Genomic DNA, 22627 nt, shown 5'->3' with positions numbered 1-22627 from the left:
ACTCAGAAACACTGCCAGTGAAAACCACCCCAGGACAAGGTGAAAACCCGGTCCAGAGATCCAGTGGATTCTTCCTGTGGACAGTCAAGCAGACGTTTCCCTGGAGTACAGGCCTGGAGTATAGGCCTGCAGGAGCTCAGAGCCTGTATCACTTCAATCAGACCTCGAGCAAATCTTCTGCCCTTGCTTAACCTACAGATCAGGGAAGCTGCCTCAGATTTCAGAAAAGGCATCACACTCCTTCATGATTATAACCTTGTGTACAGTCAGCAGTCAGATACAAATCTCCTAGAAACTTCTGCTTTAATGATGCACACTTGTTGGGCCAAGTTTAAAGTTGTAAACATTTCTGAGTTTTACTTTAGAACTATGGGGACATTTAGCCCTCAATGTTCCAGCACTCAATTAGATCATGAGGGATCTGTACATCAATCTGTCTCTCAGCCTTTGTTCTAAAGGATCAAAGTTTGCCTGATATACTTTTTCTGCAGCCTCAGTCTCCCGTCCTCTCTGCGTTTTAGTGATTTCAGCCAGAGTTTGTTTTTAATGCCAGTGTCTGGGTCATTTCAAGTGCAGACATATTCATAAAGTGTGTTCCGAGGGATCTCATGTCAGCCTTGCCCTTCAGCACTGATGTTAACTCTCACACAAATACCTTTGCTTCCTGTGTTTCTTACAAAGCAGGAGTTGAAGGTGTGCCACATCACGCTAAGCAGTCACCCTTCACGCATGTGTAGTCAGTCACATATTCACCTGTGGATGCCTTTGTAGCTGGGTCTGATTTGTTTACGAACCAGCCGTTAAGATGTCATGGGGAGCAGCAGGAGCCTGGGCTCATTTTAATTTTTTTTAAGTTTTCATCTTGAGACATGAAGACCAACTGGATGTGTGGAGCTCTGATTTCCTGTGTGGCATTCGACCACAGATGGTTTTCTTCAGTCACCTCCTAGTGGTGACCAGGATCAGTAGATGCAGGCCACAGGAGAAAGGAAATGAAAATTCAGCAGATACCTGCTCACCATTATCTAAACAGGATGGTTTTCACTGGCAGTGTTTCTGAGTGAGTTTATACCAAACTGAATCGAAATGCGTCCCAAAGGGAGAGTCAGAACTGGGAAAGATAATCGGTGTGTCATTGTTGCCTCCTCAGTAACTAATGCAGTAAAAGAAGGGGAAGCTTTCTAATCTGGGACTTTGCATCAGGATGGAAGGGATGGTGTGCAGTGTATCCCTGGAGAGGTACACCAGCATTCCACCAGCAAATTCTCTCAGACTGCTCCAACAAGGCCCCGCTCTCGGGAGGTGCTCGGTTGCTTTGAATTGATGTTTGATTTGGATTGGTTCAGGTGCACAAACCCCTCTCCAGATTCAACTGCCTCCTGGTCACATTCACTGTCAAGGCTGAATGACCTTCCAGGCTCCAGGGGGTGGGGTTTCGGGGGGATTGTAAGAGCTGTCTCCATTCCAATATCCCAGTGTCAGATGTGACCCTTTCAAATCTGATAGCCCTTCCTGGGAAATGTACTGCCAACAAAGGTACTGCGGCATGATCTGAAACATAACTTTAAAGAAAGGAGAGACTTACACGGCTGTGGAGAAGGTGTAAAGCAAGTGCTACTAAATGGATTGCTCTGCCACAGAGCCAGGAAAATAGGCTCCTCCTGTCTTCTGTTATTGTAAAACACCACAGTCACTGGGTGACGACTCTGTGCTTCATACTGAGGGTCGGTCAGAGTCTCTGCAATGAACACCTCAATGTCTCATTGCAGATTACAAACTGGGCATGGGGTTCAGTGAGGTACAGTCATGATTCAGAGAGATCTTAACAGCATTCAGCTCACTTCCCCTTGTGCTGGTGCTTGGAGATTGGTCCCACTCCTCCCCGTGTTCCTCATGGGTCAGAAACTGTTCCTTTCCCACTTTTTAGCAGGTGCCCCTTTTTGAAAGGCTCCTGTTGAATGCCTTCCAGGCAGTAGATTACAAACAGCTCACTGAGCGAAAAATATTTCCTCACCTGTTTTTGTTAATTCAATTACCTGAAATGTGAATCCCTCTGTTTACTAATCCTCCGGCAATTGGAAACTGTATGCCCCTATTTCTTCTATAAAAACCCCTCACAATTCACAACACTGGGAATCACTGAGATTTACAGCACAGAGGGAGCTCCTGCAGCCCAGCATGTTCATGCCAGTCATCAAGTACCTCCTATTCTAGACCCATTTCTCAGCACTGAGCCCACAGCCTTGTCCACTCGAGTGATCACCTAAGGACTTCTGAAATGTTATGCTGGTCACCCTCAATCCAGTCTCCTGAGTTAACCTTCTCTGCTCTGAAGAGAGTAGCCTCAGTTTCTCTGGTCTCCCCACATTCTCTGAAACTCTCTCATCTCTGCTTCTGTCCTCAGAACCTTCTGTTTAAAATCAAACAGCTGCTCCTGACCTTGCCATCTGCTCGTGACACAGCAGCCTCTGGCTTCCTCGATACACCGACTGTCCCCACAAAACAGTGAGTTACAATTTATATAAAAGCATTCACTGGAAAGTCAGAGCTGTCAGTCGGAGCTGGTTGAGCCTATGGGCTGTGGGGAGCTGCTGCATTATTGCCTTGTGCTGAGGCAGGCTACCGGGTTCAGTAATGCAGCGTTTTATATTGGAGTAATTACTCACACTCCACTGGGCTGCAATCCCCAGGGGAACTCAACAAGAACGACCAAGGTTTGGAAAGTGCTGCAGAAGGCAAACAGACTCCATGCTCAACACTTGTAATATGTTATAGTGATGTGAATTCATGAAGAGCCTGATGTCCTGCTGTGTTGTGCAAGTTTACAGCGACTGTGGGTTTTGTCATATTAGCACAGATTTGCACATCTCCATTTGACCTTCAGTGTTCTCCTGTTCCACTGAAGGTACTGATTCTGTCAGTGAGAGGATGCATTCTCGAACACTCCGGGCAGGCGACCGTCCTTCATAAAGCGAACCTCATTGCCACTTGGCTGTTTGACTGTCAGGGGCTTCATCGCAGTCTGCTCAGAAGGAGGAGAGACAAACCAGGTGTCACCGGATTCTGTGGTAAGAGGGACGGGTCACAAAATAACACAAATATTGCAACGTGACAGGGTTACCGCGGAGGGATTTAAACAGCGGAGTGGGTGCTGTCTGTTCTCTCTCTGTGTGACTGACTCTCACTGGGGTACAGTCCCACACACACTGACTCTCACTGGGGTACAGTCCCCCACACACTGACTCTCACTGGGGTACAGTCCCCCACACACTGACTCTCACTGGGGTACAGTCCCACACACACTGACTCTCACTGGGGTACAGTCCCACACACACTGACTCTCACTGGGGTACAGTCCCCCACACACTGACTCTCATTGGGGCACAGTCCCCACACACTGACTCTCATTGGGGCACAGTCCCCACACACTGACTCTCACTGGGGTACAGTCCCCCACACACTGACTCTCATTGGGGCACAGTCCCCACACACTGACTCTCACTGGGGTACAGTCCCACACACACACACTGACTCTCACTGGGGTACAGTCCCACACACACTGACTCTCACTGGGGCACAGTCCCACACACACTGACTCTCACTGGGGCACAGTCCCACACACACTGACTCTCACTGGGGTACAGTCCCACACACACTGACTCTCACTGGGGTACAGTCCCATGCACATTGACTCTCACTGGGGTACAGTCCCACACACACACACACACACACTGACTCTCACTGGGTTACAGTCCCATACTCACACACTGACTCTCACTAGGGTACAGTCCCCACACACTGACTCTCACTGGGATACAGTCCCACACACACTGACTCTCACTGGGGTACAGTCCCACACACACACACACTGACTCTTACTGGGGCACAGTCCCCCCCACACACTGACTCTCACTGGGGCACAGTCCCACACATACTGACTCTCACTGGGGCACTGTCCCACACACACTGACTCTCACTGGGGTACAGTCCCACACACACTGACTCTCACTGGGATACAGTCCCACACACACTGACTCTCACGGGGGCACAGTCCCCCCCACACACTGACTCTCACTGGGGCACAGTCCCCCACACACTGACTCTCACTGGGGTACAGTCCCACACACACTGACTCTCACTGGGGTACAGTCCCACACACACTGACTCTCACTGGGGTACAGCCCCACACACACTGACTCTCACTGGGATACAGTCCCCCACACACTGACTCTCACTGGGATACAGTCCCACACAACTGACTCTCACTGGGGTACAATCCCACACACACTGACTCTCACTGGGGTACAGCCCCACACACACTGACTCTCACTGGGATACAGTCCCCCACACACTGACTCTCACTGGGATACAGTCCCACACAACTGACTCTCACTGGGGTACAATCCCACACACACTGACTCTCACTGGGGTACAGCCCCACACACACTAACTCTCACTGGGGTACAGTCCCACACACCCTGACTCTCACTGGGGTACAATCCCACACACACTGACTCTCACTGGGGTACAGCCCCACACACACTGACTCTCACTGGGGTACAGCCCCACACACACTGACTCTCACTGGGGTACAGCCCCACACACACTGACTCTCACTGGGGTACAGTCCCACACTCACACAGTGTCTGTGTCTGGTCCAAAGTTAATGTTGTGTTATAATAATCATTATTTATCAGTGGGTTTCCTGAAAGTGATCTGACCAATTGTAGAGAGCTCTACGTACAGTGAAGGTTGTTTGCTCCCCTGGGCTTGGTGTTTACAGCATTTCATGAAACAATATCTGGAATATTGATCCATTATTGGCACTTGTGTCCCTGACATCAGCAATGTGGGACCTCTGTAGCTGAGGGCAATTTGGGAATCTGCTGGTGTTGGGGTGAGGGAGGTGGATATTGTAGGGGTGAAGGGGGATGGTGTTGGGGTGAGGGAGTGTTGATGTTGAGGTGAAGGGGTGGATGGTGTTGGGGTGAGGGGGTGGATATTGTAGGGGTGAATGGGGATGGTGTTGGGGTGAGGGGGTGGATGTTGTAGGGGTGAAGGGGGATGGTGTTGGGGTGAGGGGGTGGATGTTGTAGGGGTGAAGGGGGATGGTGTTGGGGTGAGGGGGTGTTGATGTTGAGGTGAAGGGGTGGATGGTGTTGGGGTGAGGGGGTGGATATTGTAGGGGTGAATGGGGATGGTGTTGGGGTGAGGGGGTGGATGTTGTAGGGGTGAAGGGGGATGGTGTTGGGGTGAGGGGGTGGATGTTGTGGGGTGAAGGGGGATGGTGTTGGGGTGAGGGGGGATGGAGTAGGGGTGAGGGGAGGTGGATGGTGTTGGAAAGAGGGGGGTGGATGGTGTTGGGGTGAGGGGGGTGGATGGTGTTGGGGTGAGGGGGGTGGATGGTGTTGGAACGAGGGGGTGGATGGTGTTGGGGTGAGGGAGGTGGATGGTGTTGGGGTGAGGGGGGATTGGTGTTGGGGTGAGGGGGTGGATGGTGTTGGGGTGAGGGGGTGGATGGTGTTGGGTGAGGGGGGTGGATGGTGTTGGGTTGAGGGGGGTGGATGGTGTTGGGGTGAGGGGGTGGATGTTGTAGGGGTGAAGGTGATGGTGTTGGGGTGAGGGGGGTTGGTGTTGGGGTGAGGGGGTGGATGGTGTTGGGTGAGGGAGGTGGATGGTGTTGGGTTGAGGGGGGTGGATGGTGTTGGGGTGAGGGGGTGGATGTTGTAGGGGTGAAGGGGATGGTGTTGGGGTGAGGGGGGTTGGTGTTGGGGTGAGGGGGTGGATGGTGTTGGGTGAGGGGGGTCAATGGTGTTGCGTTGAGGGGGGTGGATGGTGTTGGGGTGAGGGGGTGGATGGTGTTGGGCTGAGGGGGGTGGATGGTGTTGGGGTGAGGGGGTGGATGGTGTTGGGGTGAGGGGGTGGATGGTGTTGGGTGAGGGGGTGGATGGTGTTGGGCTGAGGGGGGTGGATGGTGTTGGGGTGAGGGGGTGGATGGTGTTGGGTGAGGGGGTGGATGGTGTTGGGCTGAGGGGGGTGGATGGTGTTGGGGTGAGGGGGTGGATGTTGTAGGGGTGAAGGGGGATGGTGTTGGGGTGAGGGGGGTTAGTGTTGGGGTGAGGGGGTGGATGGTGTTGGGGTGAGGGGGTGGATGGTGTTGGGGTGAGGGAGTGGATGGTGTTGGGTGAGGGGGTGGATGGTGTTGGGGTGAGTGGGTGGATGGTGTTGGGTGAGGGGGTGGATGGTGTTGGGCTGAGGGGGGTGGATGGTGTTGGGGTGAGGGGGTGGATGGTGTTGGGGTGAGGGGGGTGGATGGTGTTGGGGTGAGAGGGGTGGATCGTGTTGGGGTGAGGGGGGATGGATGGTGTTGTGGTGAGGTGGGTGGATGTTGTAGGGGTGAATTATCCTGACGTGTTAGGCAAGGGGTAAATGTATGGGTGGGTTGCGCTTTGGCGGGTCGGTGTGGACTTGTTGGGCCCAAGGGCCTGTTTCCACACTGTAATGTAATCTAATCTAATCTAATCTGAAGTGGATGGTATTAGGGTGAGGGGGGTTGGTGTTGGGGTGAGGGGGGTGGATGGTGTTGGGATGAGGGGGGTGGATGGTGTTGGTGTGAGGGGGGATGGTGTTGGGGTGAGTGGGGTGGATGGTGTTGGGGTGAGGGGGGTGGATTGTCTTGGGGTGACGGGGGATGATGTTGGGGTAAGGGGTGTGGATGGTGTTGGGGTGAGGAGGGGTCGGATGGTGTTGGGGTGAGGGGGGGTGAATGGTGTTGGGGTGAGGGAGCTGGATGGTGTTGGGGTGAGGGGAGTGGATGGTGTGGGGGTGAGGGAGGGTGGATGTTGTAGGGGTGAAGGGGATGGTGTTGGGGTGAGGGGGGTTGGTGTTGGGGTGAGGGGGTGGATGGTGTTGGGTGAGGGGGGTGGATGGTGTTGGATTGAGGGGGGTGGATGGTGTTGGGCTGGGGTGGTGGATGGTGTTGGGGTGAGGGGGTGGATGGTGTTGGGGTGAGGGGGTGGATGTTGTAGGGGTGAAGGGGGATGGTGTTGGGGTGAGGGGGTTGGTGTTGGGGTGAGGGGGTGGATGGTGTTGGGTGAGGGGGTGAATGGTGTTGGGGTGAGGGGTGTGGATGTTGTAGGGGTGAAGGGGGATGGTGTTGGGGTGAGGGGGGTTGGTGTTGGGGTGAGGGGGTGGATGGTGTTGGGCTGAGGGGGGTGGATGGTGTTGGGCTGAGGGGGGTGGATCGTGTTGGGGTGAGGGGGGATGGATGGTGTTGTGGTGAGGTGGGTGGATGTTGTAGGGGTGAAGTGGATGGTATTAGGGTGAGGGGGGTTGGTGTTGGGGTGAGGGTGTGGGCAGTGTTGGGGTGAGGGGGGTGGATGGTTTTGGGGTGGATGGTGTTGGGATGAGGGGGGTGGATGGTGTTGGTGTGAGGGGGGATGGTGTTGGGGTGAGAGGGGTGGCCAATCTTGGGGTGAGGGATGATAGTCTTGGGGGGAGGGGGGAATGGTGTTGGGGTGAGGGGGGTAGATAGTGTTGGAGTAAGGGTGGATGGTGTTGGGGTGAGGGGGGATGGTGTTGGGGTGAGGGGGTGGATGGAGTTAGGGTGAGGGGGGTGGATGGTGGGGTGAGGGGGGATGGTATTGGGGGTGAGGGGGGATGGTATTGGGGTGAGGGGGATGGATGGAGTTGAGTTGGGGGTGGTGTTGGGGTGAGGGGGGTGGGTGGTGTTGGGGTGAGGGGGTGGATGGTGTTGGGATGAGGGGGGTGGATGGTGTTGGTGTGAGGGGGGATGGTGTTGGTGTGAGGGGGGATGGTGTTGGGGTGAGGGGGTGGATGGTGTTGGGGTGAGGGGGTGGATGGTGTTGGGGTGAGTGGGGTGGATTGTCTTGGGGTGACGGGGGATGATGTTGGGGTAAGGGGTGTGGATGGTGTTGGGGTGAGGAGGGGTCGGATGGTGTTGGGGTGAGGGGGGTGAATGGTGTTGGGGTGAGGGGGCTGAATGGTGTTGGGGTGAGGGGGGATAGTGTTGGGGTGAGGGGGCTGGCCAATCTTGGGGTGAGGGATGATGGTGTTGGGGTGAGGGGGGGTGAATGGTGTTGGGGTGAGGGAGCTGGATGGTGTTGGGGTGAGGGGAGTGGATGGTGTTGGGGTGAGGGGGGATAGTGTTGGGGTGAGGGGGCTGGATGGTGTTGGGGTGAGGGGGTGGATAGTGTTGGGTGAGAGGGGGTGGATGGTGTTGGAGTGAGGGAGGTGGATGGTGTTGGGGTGAGGGGGTGAATGGTGTTGGGGTGAGGGGGTGGATGTTGTAGGGGTGAAGGGGGATGGTGTTGGGGTGAGGGGGGTTGGTGTTGGGGTGAGGGGGTGGATGGTGTTGGGTTGAGGGGGGTGGATGGTGTTGGGTTGAGGGGGGTGGATGGTGTTGGGCTGGGGGGTGGATGGTGTTGGGGTGAGGGGGTGGATGGTGTTGGGGTGAGGGGGTGAATGGTGTTGGGGTGAGGGGGTGGATGTTGTAGGGGTGAAGGGGGATGGTGTTGGGGTGAGGGGGGTTGGTGTTGGGGTGAGGGGGTGGATGGTGTTGGGTGAGGGGGTGAATAGTGTTGGGGTGAGGGGTGTGGATGTTGTAGGGGTGAAGGGGGATGGTGTTGGGGTGAGGGGGGTTGGTGTTGGGGTGAGGGGTGGATGGTGTTGGGTGAGGGGGTGAATGGTGTTGGGGTGAGAGGTGTGGATGTTGTAGGGGTGAAGGGGGTTGGTGTTGGGGTGAGGGGGTGGATGGTGTTGTGGTGAGGTGGGTGGATGTTGTAGGGGTGAAGTGGATGGTATTAGGGTGAGGGGGGTTGGTGTTGGGGTGAGGGTGTGGGCAGTGTTGGGGTGAGGGGGGTGGATGGTTTTGGGGTGAGGGGGGTGGATGGTGTTGGGATGAGGGGGGTGGATGTTGTTGGTGTGAGGGGGGATGGTGTTGGGGTGAGGGGGTGGATGGTGTTGGGGTGAGTGGGGTGGATTGTCTTGGGGTGACGGGGGATGATGTTGGGGTAAGGGGTGTGGATGGTGTTGGGGTGAGGAGGGGTCGGATGGTGTTGGGGTGAGGGGGGTGAATGGTGTTGGGGTGAGGGGGCTGAATGGTGTTGGGGTGAGGAGGGTGGATGGTGTTGGGGTGAGGGGGGATAGTGTTGGGGTGAGGGGGCTGGCCAATCTTGGGGTGAGGGATGATGGTTTTGGGGTGAGGGGAGAATGGTGTTGGGGAGAGGGGGGTGGATGGTGTTGGGGTGAGGGGGGTGGATGGTGTTGGGGTGAGGGGTTGGATAGTGTTGGAGTAAGGGGGGAATGGTGTTGGGGTGAGGGAGGATGGTGTTGGGGTGAGGGGGTAGATGGAGTTAGGGTGAGGGTGGTGGATGGTGTTGGGGTGAGGGGGGATGGTATTGGGGTGAGAGGGGTGGCCAATCTTGGGGTGAGGGATGATAGTCTTGGGGGGAGGGGGGAATGGTGTTGGGGTGAGGGGGGTAGATAGTGTTGGAGTAAGGGTGGATGGTGTTGGGGTGAGGGGGGATGGTGTTGGGGTGAGGGGGTGGATGGAGTTAGGGTGAGGGGGGTGGATGGTGGGGTGAGGGGGGATGGTATTGGGGTGAGGGGGATGGATGGTGTTGAGTTGGGGGTGGTGTTGGGGTGAGGGGGGTGGGTGGTGTTGGGGTGAGGGGGTGGATGGTATTGAGGTGAGGGGGATAGATGGTGTTGGGTTGGGGGGGTGGTGTTGGGTCGAGGGGGGAATGGTGTTGGGGTGAGGGTGTGGATGGTGTTGGGGTGAGGGAGGGATGGTGTTGGGGAGAGGGGGGTGGATGGTGTTGGGGTGAGGGGGGTGGATGGTGTTGGGGTGAGGGAGGGATGGTGTTGGGGAGAGGGGGGTGGATGGTGTTGGGGTGAGGGGGGTGGATGGTGTTGGGGTGAGGGGGGGATGGTGTTGAGGTGAGGGGGGAATGGTATTGCGGTGAGGGGATGGATGGTGTTGGGGTGAGGGGGGGATGGTGTTGGGGTGAGGGGGTGGATGTTGTTTGGGTGTGGGGGGTGGATGGTGTTGGGGTGAGGGGGGGATGGTGTTGGGGTGAGGGGGGTGGATGGTGTTGGGGTGAGGGGGGGATGGTGTTGGGGTGAGGGGGGTGGATGGTGTTGGGGTGAGGGGGGGATGGTGTTGAGGTGAGGGGGGAATGGTATTGCGGTGAGGGGATGGATGGTGTTGGGGTGAGGGGGGGATGGTGTTGGGGTGAGGGGGTGAATGTTGTTTGGGTGTGGGGGGTGGATGGTGTTGGGGTGAGGGGGGGATGGTGTTGGGGTGAGGGGGGTGGATGGTGTTGGGGTAAGGGGGGGATGGTGTTGGGGTGAGAGGGGGATGGTGTTGGGGTGAGGGGGGGATGGTGTTGGGGAGAGGGGGGTGGATGGTGTTGGGGTGAGGGGGGTGGATGGTGTTGGGGTGAGGAGGGGATGGTGTTGGGGTGAGGGGGGAATGGTATTGCGGTGAGGGGGTGGATGGTGTTGGGGTGAGGGGGGTGGATGGTGTTGGGGTGAGGGGGGTGGATGGTGTTGGGGTGAGGGGGTGGATGGTGTTTGGGTGTGGGGGGTGGATGGTGTTGGGGTGAGGGGGTGGATGGTGTTTGGGTGTGGGGGGTGGATGGTGTTGGGGTGAGGGGGTGGATGGTGTTTGGGTGTGGGGGGTGGATGGTGTTGGGGTAAGGGGGGGATGGTGTTGGGGAGAGGGGGTGGATGGTGTTGGGGTGAGGGGGGTGGATGGTGTTGGGGTGAGGAGGGGATGGTGTTGGGGTGAGGGGGGAATGGTATTGCGGTGAGGGGGTGGATGGTGTTGGGGTGAGGGGGGTGGATGGTGTTGGGGTGAGGGGGGTGGATGGTGTTGGGGTGAGGGGGTGGATGGTGTTTGGGTGTGGGGGGTGGATGGTGTTGGGGTGAGGGGGTGGATGGTGTTTGGGTGTGGGGGGTGGATGGTGTTGGGGTAAGGGGGGGATGGTGTTGGGGAGAGGGGGTGGATGGTGTTTGGGTGAGGGGGGTGGATGGTGTTGGGGTGAGGGGGGGATGGTGTTGGGGTGAGGGGGGAATGGTATTGCGGTGAGGGGGTGGATGGTGTTGGGGTGAGGGGGGTGGATGGTGTTGGGGTGAGGGGGTGGATGGTGTTTGGGTGAGGGGGGTGGATGGTGTTGGGGTGAGGGGGGAATGGTATTGCGGTGAGGGGATGGATGGTGTTGGGGTGAGGGGGGGATGGTGTTGGGGTGAGGGGGGTGGATGGTGTTTGGGTGAGGGGGGTGGATGGTGTTGGGGTGAGAGGGGAATGGTGTTGGGGAGAGGGGGGGATGGTGTTGGGGTGAGGGGGGAATGGTATTGCGGTGAGGGGGTGGATGGTGTTGGGGTGAGGGGGGTGGATGGTGTTGGGGTGAGAGGGGGATGGTGTTGGGGTGAGGGGGGGATGGTGTTGGGGTGAGAGGGGGATGGTGTTGGGGTGAGGGGGGGATGGTGTTGGGGAGAGGGGGGTGGATGGTGTTGGGGTGAGGGGGGTGGATGGTGTTGGGTTGAGGGGGGAATGGTATTGCGGTGAGGGGGTGGATGGTGTTGGGGTGAGGGGGGTGGATGGTGTTGGGGTGAGGGGGGTGGATGGTGTTGGGGTAAGGGGGGGATGGTGTTGGGGTGAGGGGGGGATGGTGTTGGGGTGAGAGGGGGATGGTGTTGGGGTGAGGGGGGGATGATGTTGGGGTGAGGGCGGGATGGTGTTGGGGTGAGGGGGGGATGATGTTGGGGTGAAGGGGGGTGGTGTTGGGGTGAGGGCGGGATGGTGTTGGGGTGAGGGGGGTGGATGGTGTTGGGGCCAAGCAGATCAGGCAGCATCAGGGGAGAAGGGGAGTCGACATTTCATCCTGATGTAAGGTTCTGACCTGAAACGTTGACTCCCCTCCTCTCTGATGCTGCTCGACTTGCTGTGCTTTTTCCAGCACCACACTTTATCCTCTTTTAGGTATCTCCGCCCCTGTCCGCTGCTGAAATTTTGGAATCGTGTTTAACGGATGTTGTGAAATAGGCTGAGGAAGCTCTATCAGTAAACACATGCACTGAGTATGTGAACAGTGAGACTGAGAGGGGATGTGGAGGTCCAGAATGGTGGGTATTAACTGCTCAGGTTCCTGTCAGGGAGACGGGAGTCACATTCCGTGGGACTGATAGACACACAGAGTCAAGGATCATTCTGCTAAAAGCACATTCTGCTGAATCCAAACTGCTCTCCTTGGGATTGCACTTGGGTTTAATCCAGTTTGATTTAATTACCTAAAAGCAACTTGAAAAACAAATCTGCACCTACAGCAAGCCAGACAAATTGATGAATCATTCATCACCTGAAGCATTAACTCCTATCTTTTCAATATTGACCTTTCTTCAATCGGATGCTTTCCTGTGTTTCCTGATATAAATACTCGCTGAGTTCAGAGTTAGATGTTTGCTCCAATGTAACTCAGAAAATTCCACTATTTTGCTTAAAACAAGAGAGACATGTATTCCTGTCGCGCCTAAGGTGACCATCAGACATGGCAAAGTATTTCAATTCCAACGACATACTTAGCAAGGATCATGGTTGTGACAGTGTAGGAAATACAACAACCAATCTTTGCACAGCAAGATCCCAACAGTAATATGTTAATGACCAGGTGTGTGTTATCACAAACAATAACAGAAATTGCTGGAGAAGCTCAATAAGACTGACAGCAACTGTGAGGAGAGAAACAGAGTTAATGTTTTGAATCCTGTGACCCTTCAGAACTGTACCCCATTGAGAGTCAGTTTGTGAGGGACTGTACCCCAGTGAGAGTCAGTGTGTGTGTGGGACTGTACCCCATTGAGAGTCAGTTTGTGAGGGACTGTACCCCAGTGAGAGTCAGTTTGTGAGGGACTGTACCCCAGTGAGAGTCAGTGTGTGTGTGGGACTGTACCCCAGTGAGAGTCAGTGTGTGTGTGGGATTGTACCCCAGTGACAGTCAGTTTGTGAGGGACTGTACCCTAGTGAGAGTCAGTGTGTGTGTGGGACTGTACCCCAGTGAGAGTCAGTTTGTGAGGGACTGTACCCTAGTGAGAGTCAGTGTGTGTGTGGGACTGCACCCCAATGAGAGTCAGTTTGTGAGGGACTGTACTCCAGTGAGAGACAGTTTGTGAGGGACTGTACCCCAAAGAGAGTCAGTGTGTCTGGTACCGATACCCCAGTGAGAGTCAGTGTGTGTGGAACTGTACCCCAGTGAGAGTCAGTGTGTGTGGGACTGTGCCCCAGTGAGATTCGGTGTGTGTGGGAGTGTACCCCAGTGAGAGTCAGTGTGTGTGGGGGACTTTAAACCCAGTGAGAGTCAGTGCGTGTGAGGCCGTACCCCAGTGAGAGTCAGTGTGTGTGGGATTGTACGCCAGTGAGAGTCAGTGTGTGTGTGGGACTGTACCCCAGTGAGTCAGTGTGTGTGTGGGACTGTACCCCAGTGAGAGTCAGTGTGTGTGGGAGTGTACCCCAGTGAGAGTCAGTGTGTGTGAGACTGTACCCCAGTGAGAGTCAGTTTGTGAGGGACTGTACCCAAGTGAGAGACAGTTTGTGTGGGACTGCACCCCAATGAGAGTCAGTGTGTCTGGGACCGATACCCCAGTGAGAGTCAGTGTGTGTGGAACTGTACCCCAGTGAGAGTCAGTGTGTGTGGGACTGTACCCCATTGAGAGTCAGTGTGTGTGGGGGACTGTACCCCAGTGAGAGTCAGTGTGTGTGGGATTGTACCCCATTGAGAGTCAGTGTGTGTGGGGGACTGTACCCCAGTGAGAGTCAGTGTGTGTGGGATTGTACGCCAGTGAGAGTCAGTGTGTGTGTGGGACTGTACCCCAGTGAGTCAGTGTGTGTGTGGGACTGTACCCCAGTGAGAGTCAGTGTGTGTGGGAGTGTACCCCAGTGAGAGTCAGTGTGTGTGGGAGTGTACCCCAGTGAGAGTCAGTGTGTGTGAGACTGTACCCCAGTGAGAGTCAGTTTGTGAGGGACTGTACCCAAGTGAGAGACAGTTTGTGTGGGACTGCACCCCAATGAGAGTCAGTGTGTCTGGGACCGATACCCCAGTGAGAGTCAGTGTGTGTGGAACTGTACCCCAGTGAGAGTCAGTGTGTGTGGGACTGTACCCCATTTAGAGTCAGTGTGTGTGGGGGACTGTACCCCAGTGAGAGTCAATGTGTGGGGGTCTGTACCCCATTGAGAGTCAGTGTGTGGGGGACGGTACCCCAGTGAGTCTGTGTGTGTGGGGGACTGTACCCCAGTGAGAGTCTGTATGTGTGGACTGTACCCCAGTGAGAGTCAGTGTGTGTGGGACTGTACCCCAGTAAGAGTCAGTGTGTGTGGGACTGTACCCCAGTGAGAGTCAGTGCGTGTGAGACTGTACCCTAGTGAGAGTCAGTGTGTGTGAGACCATACCCTAGTGAGAGTCAGTTTGTGTGGGACTGTATCCCAGTGAGAGTCAGGGTGTGTGGGACTGTGCCCCAGTGAGTGTCAGTGTGTGCGAGACCGTACCCCAGTGAGAGTCAGTGTGTGTGGGACTGTATCCCAGTGAGAGTCAGGGTGTGTGGGACTGTGCCCCAGTGAGAGTCAGTTCATGTGAGACCGTACCCTAGTGAGAGTCAGTGTGTGTGAGACCGTACCCCAGTGAGGGTCAGTGCGTGTGAGACTGTACCCTAGTGAGAGTCTGTGTGTGTGGGGGACTGTACCCCAGTGAGAGTCAGTGTGTGTGGGACTGTGCCCCAGTGAGAGTCAGTGTGTGTGGGACTGTACCCCAGTGAGTCTGTGTGTGTGGGGGACTGTACCCCAGTGAGAGTCTGTATGTGTGGACTGTACCCCAGTGGGAGTCAGTGTGTGTGGGACTGTACCCCAGTGAGAGTCAGTGTGTGGGGAACTGTACCCCAGTGAGAGTCAGTGTGTGTGGGACTGTACCCCAGTGAGAGTCAGTGCGTGTGAGACTGTACCCTAGTGAGAGTCAGTGTGTGTGGGGGACTGTACCCCAGTGAGAGTCAGTGTGTGTGGGACTGTATCCCAGTGAGAGTCAGGGTGTGTGGGACTGTGCCCCAGTGAGAGTCAGTTCGTGTGAGACCGTACCCTAGTGAGAGTCAGTGTGTGGGACTGTGCCCCAGTGAGGGTCAGTGCGTGTGAGACTGTACCCTAGTGAGAGTCAGTGCGTGTGAGACTGTACCCCAGTGAGAGTCGGTGTGTATGGGATTGTACCCCAATGAAAGTCAGTGTGTGTGTGGGACTGTACCCCAGTGAGAGTCAGTGTGTGTGGGACTGTGCCCCAGTGAGAGTCAGTGTGTGTGGGACTGTACCCCAGTGAGAGTCAGTGTGTGTTTGGGACTGTACCCCAGTGAGAGTCAGTGTGTGTGGAACTGTATCCCAGTGAGAGTCAGTGTGTGTGGGACTGTACCCCATTGAGAGTCAGTGTGTGGGGGACTGTACCCCAGTGAGAGTCAGTGTGTGTGGAACTGTATCCCAGTGAGAGTCAGTGTGTGTGGGACTGTACCCCATTGAGAGTCAGTGTGTGGGGGACTGTACCCCAGTGAGTCAGTGTGTGTGAGACTGTACCCCAGTGAGAGTCAGTGTGTGTGGAACTGTATCCCAGTGAGAGTCAGTGTGTGTGGGACTGTACCCCATTGAGAGTCAGTGTGTGGGGGACTGTACCCCAGTGAGTCAGTGTGTGTGGGGGACTGTACCCCAGTGAGAGTCAGTGCGTGTGAGACTGTACCCTAGTGAGAGTCAGTGTGTGTGGGGGACTGTACCCCAGTGAGAGTCAGTGTGTGTGGGACTGTATCCCAGTGAGAGTCAGGGTGTGTGGGACTGTGCCCCAGTGAGAGTCAGTTCGTGTGAGACCGTACCCTAGTGAGAGTCAGTGTGTGGGACTGTGCCCCAGTGAGGGTCAGTGCGTGTGAGACTGTACCCTAGTGAGAGTCAGTGCGTGTGAGACTGTACCCCAGTGAGAGTCGGTGTGTATGGGATTGTACCCCAATGAAAGTCAGTGTGTGTGTGGGACTGTACCCCAGTGAGAGTCAGTGTGTGTGGGACTGTGCCCCAGTGAGAGTCAGTGTGTGTGGGACTGTACCCCAGTGAGAGTCAGTGTGTGTTTGGGACTGTACCCCAGTGAGAGTCAGTGTGTGTGGAACTGTATCCCAGTGAGAGTCAGTGTGTGTGGGACTGTACCCCATTGAGAGTCAGTGTGTGGGGGACTGTACCCCAGTGAGAGTCAGTGTGTGTGGAACTGTATCCCAGTGAGAGTCAGTGTGTGTGGGACTGTACCCCATTGAGAGTCAGTGTGTGGGGGACTGTACCCCAGTGAGTCAGTGTGTGTGAGACTGTACCCCAGTGAGAGTCAGTGTGTGTGGAACTGTATCCCAGTGAGAGTCAGTGTGTGTGGGACTGTACCCCATTGAGAGTCAGTGTGTGGGGGACTGTACCCCAGTGAGTCAGTGTGTGTGGGGGACTGTACCCCAGTGAGAGTCAGTGTGTGCGGGACTGTACCCCAGTGAGAGTCAATGTGTGGGGGTCTGTACCCCATTGAGAGTCAGTGTGTGTGGGACTGTACCCCAGTGAGTCTGTGTGTGTGGGGGACTGTACCCCAGTGAGAGTCAGTGTGCATGGGACTGTGCCCCAGTGAGAGTCAGTGCGTGTGAGACTGTACCCTAGTAAGAGTCAGTGCGTGTGAGACCGTACCCCAGTGAGAGTCAATGTGTGTGTGTGGGACTGTACCCCAGTGAGTCAGTGTGTGTGGGGGACCGTACCCCAGTGAGAGTCAGTGCGTGTGAGACCGTACCGCAGTGACAGTCAGTGTGTGTGTGGGACTATATCCCAGTGAGTCAGTGTGTGTGTGAGACTGTATCCCAGTCAGAGTCAGTGTGTGTGGGACAGTAACCCAGTCAGAGTCAGTGTGTGTGGAAGTGCACCCCAGTGAGAGTCAGTGTGTGTGTGGGACTGTACCCCATTGAGAGTCAGTGTGTGTGTGGGAGTGCACCCCAGTGAGAGTCAGTGTGTGTGTGTGGGACTGTACCCCAGGGAGAGTCAGTGTGTGTGTGGGACTGTACCCCAGTGAGAGTCAGTGTGTGTGTGGGACTGTACCCCAGGGAGAGTCAGTGTGTGTGTGGGACTGTACCCCAGTGAATCAGTGTGTGTGAGACCGATAACCCACTGAGAGTCAGTGTGTGTGGGACTGTATCCCAGTGAGAGTCAGTGCATGTGTGGGATTGTACCACAGTGAGAGTCAGTGTGTGTGTTGGACTGTACCCCAGTGAGTCAGTGTGTGTGTGGGACTGTATCCCAGTGAGAGTCAGTGCATGTGTGGGATTGTACCCCAGTGAGAGTCAGTGTGTGTGTTGGACTGTACCCCAGTGAGTCAGTGTGTGTGTGGGACTGTACCCAGTGAGAGTCAGTGTGTGTGAGACCGTACCCCAGTGAGAGTCAGTGTGTGTGGGACTGTACCCCAGTGAGATTCAGTGTGTGTGTGAGAGTGTACCCCAGTGAGAAGCAGTGTGCCTGGGACTGATACCCCAGTGGGAGTCAATGTGAGTGGGACTGTACCCTAGTGAGAGTCAGTGTGTGTGAGAATGTACCCCAGTGAGAGTCAGTGTGTGTTGGACTGTGCCCCAGTGAGAGTCAGTTCGTGTGAGACCGTACCCTAGTGAGAGTCAGTGTGTGGGACTGTGCCCCAGTGAGGGTCAGAGCGTGTGAGATTGTACCCTAGTGAGAGTCAGTGTGTGTGGGTGACTGTACCCCAGTGAGAGTCAGTGCGTGTGAGACTGTACCCCAGTGAGAGTCAGTGTGTGTGGGATCGTACCCCAATGAAAGTCAGTGTGTGTGTGGGACTGTACCCCAGTGAGTCAGTGTGTGTGTGGGACTGTACCCCAGTGAGAGTCAGTGTGTGTGGGACTGTATCCCAGTCAGAGTCAGTTGTGTGTGTGGGATGGTACCCCAGTGAGAGTCATTGTGTGTGGGACTGTACCCCAGTGAGAGTTAGTGTGTGTTTGGGACTGTACCCCAGTGAGTCAGTGTGTGTGAGACCGTACCCCAGTGAGAGTCAGTGTGTGTGAGACCGTACCCCAGTGAGATTCGGTGTGTGTGGGAGTGTACCCCAGTGAGAGTCAGTGTGTGTGGGGGACTTTAAACCCAGTGAGAGTCAGTGCGTGTGAGGCCGTACCCCAGTGAGAGTCAGTGTGTGTGGGATTGTACGCCAGTGAGAGTCAGTGTGTGTGTGGGACTGTACCCCAGTGAGTCAGTGTGTGTGTGGGACTGTACCCCAGTGAGAGTCAGTGTGTGTAGGAGTGTACCCCAGTGAGAGTCAGTGTGTGTGAGACTGTACCCCAGTGAGAGTCAGTTTGTGAGGGACTGTACCCAAGTGAGAGACAGTTTGTGTGGGACTGCACCCCAATGAGAGTCAGTGTGTCTGGGACCGATACCCCAGTGAGAGTCAGTGTGTGTGGGACTGTACCCCAGTGAGAGTCAGTGTGTGTGGGACTGTGCCCCAGTGAGATTCGGTGTGTGTGGGAGTGTACCCCAGTGAGAGTCAGTGTGTGTGGGGGACTTTAAACCCAGTGAGAGTCAGTGCGTGTGAGGCCGTACCCCAGTGAGAGTCAGTGTGTGTGGGATTGTACGCCAGTGAGAGTCAGTGTGTGTGTGGGACTGTACCCCAGTGAGTCAGTGTGTGTGTGGGACTGTACCCCAGTGAGAGTCAGTGTGTGTGGGAGTGTACCCCAGTGAGAGTCAGTGTGTGTGGGACTGTACCCCAGTGAGAGTCAGTTTGTGAGGGACTGTACCCAAGTGAGAGACAGTTTGTGTGGGACTGCACCCCAATGAGAGTCAGTGTGTCTGGGACCGATACCCCAGTGAGAGTCAGTGTGTGGAACTGTACCCCAGTGAGAGTCAGTGTGTGTGGGACTGTACCCCATTGAGAGTCAGTGTGTGTGGGGCACTGTACCCCAGTGAGAGTCAATGTGTGGGGGTCTGTACCCCATTGAGAGTCAGTGTGTGGGGGACTGTACCCCAGTGAGTCTGTGTGTGTGGGGGACTGTACCCCAGTGAGAGTCTGTATGTGTGGACTGTACCCCAGTGGGAGTCAGTGTGTGTGGGACTGTACCCCAGTGAGAGTCAGTGTGTGTGGGACTGTACCCCAGTGAGAGTCAGTGCGTGTGAGACTGTACCCTAGAGAGAGTCAGTGTGTGTGAGACCATACCCTAGTGAGAGTCAGTGTGTGTGGGACTGTATCCCAGTGAGAGTCAGGGTGTGTGGGACTGTGCCCCAGTTAGTGTCAGTGTGTGCGAGACCGTACCCCAGTGAGAGTCAGTGTGTGTGGGACTGTATCCCAGTGAGAGTCAGGGTGTGTGGGACTGTGCCCCAGTGAGAGTCAGTTCATGTGAGACCGTACCTAGTGAGAGTCAGTGTGTGTGAGACCGTACCCCAGTGAGGGTCAGTGCGTGTGAGACTGTACCCTAGTGAGAGTCTGTGTGTGTGGGGGACTGTACCCCAGTGAGAGTCAGTGTGTGTGGGACTGTGCCCCAGTGAGAGTCAGTGTGTGTGGGACTGTACACCAGTGAGTCTGTGTGTGTAGGGGACTGTACCCCAGTGAGAGTCTGTATGTGTGGACTGTACCCCAGTGGGAGTCAGTGTGTGTGGGACTGTACCCCAGTGAGAGTCAGTGTGTGGGGAACTGTACCCCAGTGAGAGTCAGTGTGTGTGAGACTGTACCCTAGTGAGAGTCAATGTGTGTGGGGGACTGTACCCCAGTGAGAGTCAGTGCGTGTGAGACCATACCCCAGTGAGAGTCAGTGCGTGTGAGACTGTACCCTAGTGAGAGTCTGTGTGTGTGGAGGACTGTACCCCAGTGAGAGTCAGTGTGTGTGGGACTGTGCCCCAGTGAGAGTCAGTGTGTGTGGGACTGTACCCCAGTGAGTCTGTGTGTGTGGGGGACTGTACCCCAGTGAGAGTCTGTATGTGTGGACTGTACCCCAGTGGGAGTCAGTGTGTGTGGGACTGTACCCCAGTGAGAGTCAGTGTGTGTGGGACTGTGCCCCAGTGAGAGTCAGTTCGTGTGAGACCGTACCCTAGTAAGAGTCAGTGTGGGTGACTGTACCCCAGTGAGAGTCAGTGCGTGTGAGACTGTACCCCAGTGAGAGTCGGTGTGTGTGGGACTGTACCCCAGTGAGAGTCAGTGTGTGTGGGACTGTGCCCCAGTGAGAGTCAGTGTGTGTGGGACTGTGCCCCAGTGAGAGTCAGTGTGTGTGGGACTGTATCCCAGTCAGAGTCAGTGTGTGTGTGGGATGGTGCCACAGTGAGAGTCATTGTGTGTGAGGGACTGTACCCCAGTGTGAGTCAGTGTGTGTTTGGGACTGTACCCCAGTGAGAGTCAGTGTGTGTGGAACTGTATCCCAGTGAGAGTCAGTGTGTGTGGGACTGTACCCCATTGAGAGTCAGTGTGTGGGGGACTGTACCCCAGTGAGAGTCAGTGTGTGTGGGACTGTACCCCATTGAGAGTCAGTGTGTGGGGGACTGTACCCCAGTGAGTCAGTGTGTTTGAGACTGTACCCCAGTGAGAGTCAGTGTGTGTGGAACTGTATCCCAGTGAGAGTCAGTGTGTGTGGGACTGTACCCCATTGAGAGTCAGTGTGTGGGGGACTGTACCCCAGTGAGTCAGTGTGTGTGGGGGACTGTACCCCAGTGAGAGTCAATGTGTGGGGGTCTGTACCCCATTGAGAGTCAGTGTGTGCGGGACTGTACCCCAGTGAGAGTCAATGTGTGGGGGTCTGTACCCCATTGAGAGTCAGTGTGTGTGGGACTGTACCCCAGTGAGAGTCGGTGTGTGTGGGACTGTACCCCAGTGAGAGTCAGTGTGTGTGGGACTGTGCCCCAGTGAGAGTCAGTGTGTGTGGGACTGTGCCCCAGTGAGAGTCAGTGTGTGTGGGACTGTATCCCAGTCAGAGTCAGTGTGTGTGTGGGATGGTGCCACAGTGAGAGTCATTGTGTGTGAGGGACTGTACCCCAGTGAGAGTCAGTGTGTGTTTGGGACTGTACCCCAGTGAGAGTCAGTGTGTGTGGAACTGTATCCCAGTGAGAGTCAGTGTGTGTGGGACTGTACCCCATTGAGAGTCAGTGTGTGGGGGACTGTACCCCAGTGAGAGTCAGTGTGTGTGGAACTGTATCCCAGTGAGAGTCAGTGTGTGTGGGACTGTACCCCATTGAGAGTCAGTGTGTGGGGGACTGTACCCCAGTGAGTCAGTGTGTGTTTGGGACTGTACCCCAGTGAGAGTCAGTGTGTGTGGAACTGTATCCCAGTGAGAGTCAGTGTGTGTGGGACTGTACCCCATTGAGAGTCAGTGTGTGTGGGACTGTGCCCCAGTGAGAGTCAGTGTGTGTGGGACTGTGCCCCAGTGAGAGTCAGTGTGTGTGGGACTGTATCCCAGTCAGAGTCAGTGTGTGTGTGGGATGGTGCCACAGTGAGAGTCATTGTGTGTGAGGGACTGTACCCCAGTGTGAGTCAGTGTGTGTTTGGGACTGTACCCCAGTGAGAGTCAGTGTGTGTGGAACTGTATCCCAGTGAGAGTCAGTGTGTGTGGGTCTGTACCCCATTGAGAGTCAGTGTGTGGGGGACTGTACCCCAGTGAGAGTCAGTGTGTGTGGAACTGTATCCCAGTGAGAGTCAGTGTGTGTGGGACTGTACCCCATTGAGAGTCAGTGTGTGGGGGACTGTACCCCAGTGAGTCAGTGTGTGTGAGACTGTACCCCAGTGAGAGTCAGTGTGTGTGGAACTGTATCCCAGTGAGAGTCAGTGTGTGTGGGACTGTACCCCATTGAGAGTCAGTGTGTGGGGGACTGTACCCCAGTGAGTCAGTGTGTGTGGGGGACTGTACCCCAGTGAGAGTCAATGTGTGGGGGTCTGTACCCCATTGAGAGTCAGTGTGTGCGGGACTGTACCCCAGTGAGAGTCAATGTGTGGGGGTCTGTACCCCATTGAGAGTCAGTGTGTGTGGGACTGTGCCCCAGTGAGAGTCAGTGTGTGTGGGACTGTGCCCCAGTGAGAGTCAGTGTGTGTGGGACTGTATCCCAGTGAGAGTCAGTGTGTGTGTGGGATGGTGCCACAGTGAGAGTCATTGTGTGTGAGGGACTGTACCCCAGTGAGAGTCAGTGTGTGTTTGGGACTGTACCCCAGTGAGAGTCGGTGTGTGTGGGACTGTACCCCAGTGAGAGTCAGTGTGTGTGGGACTGTGCCCCAGTGAGAGTCAGTGTGTGTGGGACTGTGCCCCAGTGAGAGTCAGTGTGTGTGGGACTGTATCCCAGTCAGAGTCAGTGTGTGTGTGGGATGGTGCCACAGTGAGAGTCATTGTGTGTGAGGGACTGTACCCCAGTGAGAGTCAGTGTGTGTTTGGGACTGTACCCCCGTGAGAGTCAGTGTGTGTGGAACTGTATCCCAGTGAGAGTCAGTGTGTGTGGGACTGTACCCCATTGAGAGTCAGTGTGTGGGGGACTGTACCCCAGTGAGAGTCAGTGTGTGTGGAACTGTATCCCAGTGAGAGTCAGTGTGTGTGGGACTGTACCCCATTGAGAGTCAGTGTG

The 22627-nt window shown here is 55.7% G+C and overlaps 1 long non-coding RNA gene across 1 annotated transcript in view; it reads left to right on the top strand.

The window, feature by feature from the left end:
* Nucleotides 1-852: 852 nt before the first annotated feature.
* LOC122539659 (uncharacterized) overlaps nucleotides 853-22627 on the top strand; it is a 57561-nt gene continuing 35786 nt past the window's right edge. Inside the window, exons 1-3 of the long non-coding RNA XR_015752463.1 lie at nucleotides 853-1060; nucleotides 2405-2505; nucleotides 2906-3068. This is a non-coding gene — a long non-coding RNA (uncharacterized LOC122539659). The remainder of the gene's footprint in view (nucleotides 1061-2404; nucleotides 2506-2905; nucleotides 3069-22627) is intronic.

Source organism: Chiloscyllium plagiosum, unplaced genomic scaffold (genome assembly GCF_037043375.1).
Source record: "Chiloscyllium plagiosum isolate Xiang-an unplaced genomic scaffold, Cpla_swu_hap1 HiC_scaffold_32, whole genome shotgun sequence".
In the NCBI taxonomy this organism is placed as follows: domain Eukaryota; kingdom Metazoa; phylum Chordata; class Chondrichthyes; order Orectolobiformes; family Hemiscylliidae; genus Chiloscyllium; species Chiloscyllium plagiosum.
Note: the sequence above shows the minus strand (reverse complement) of the source record. Positions and strands in the feature narration are given on the sequence as shown.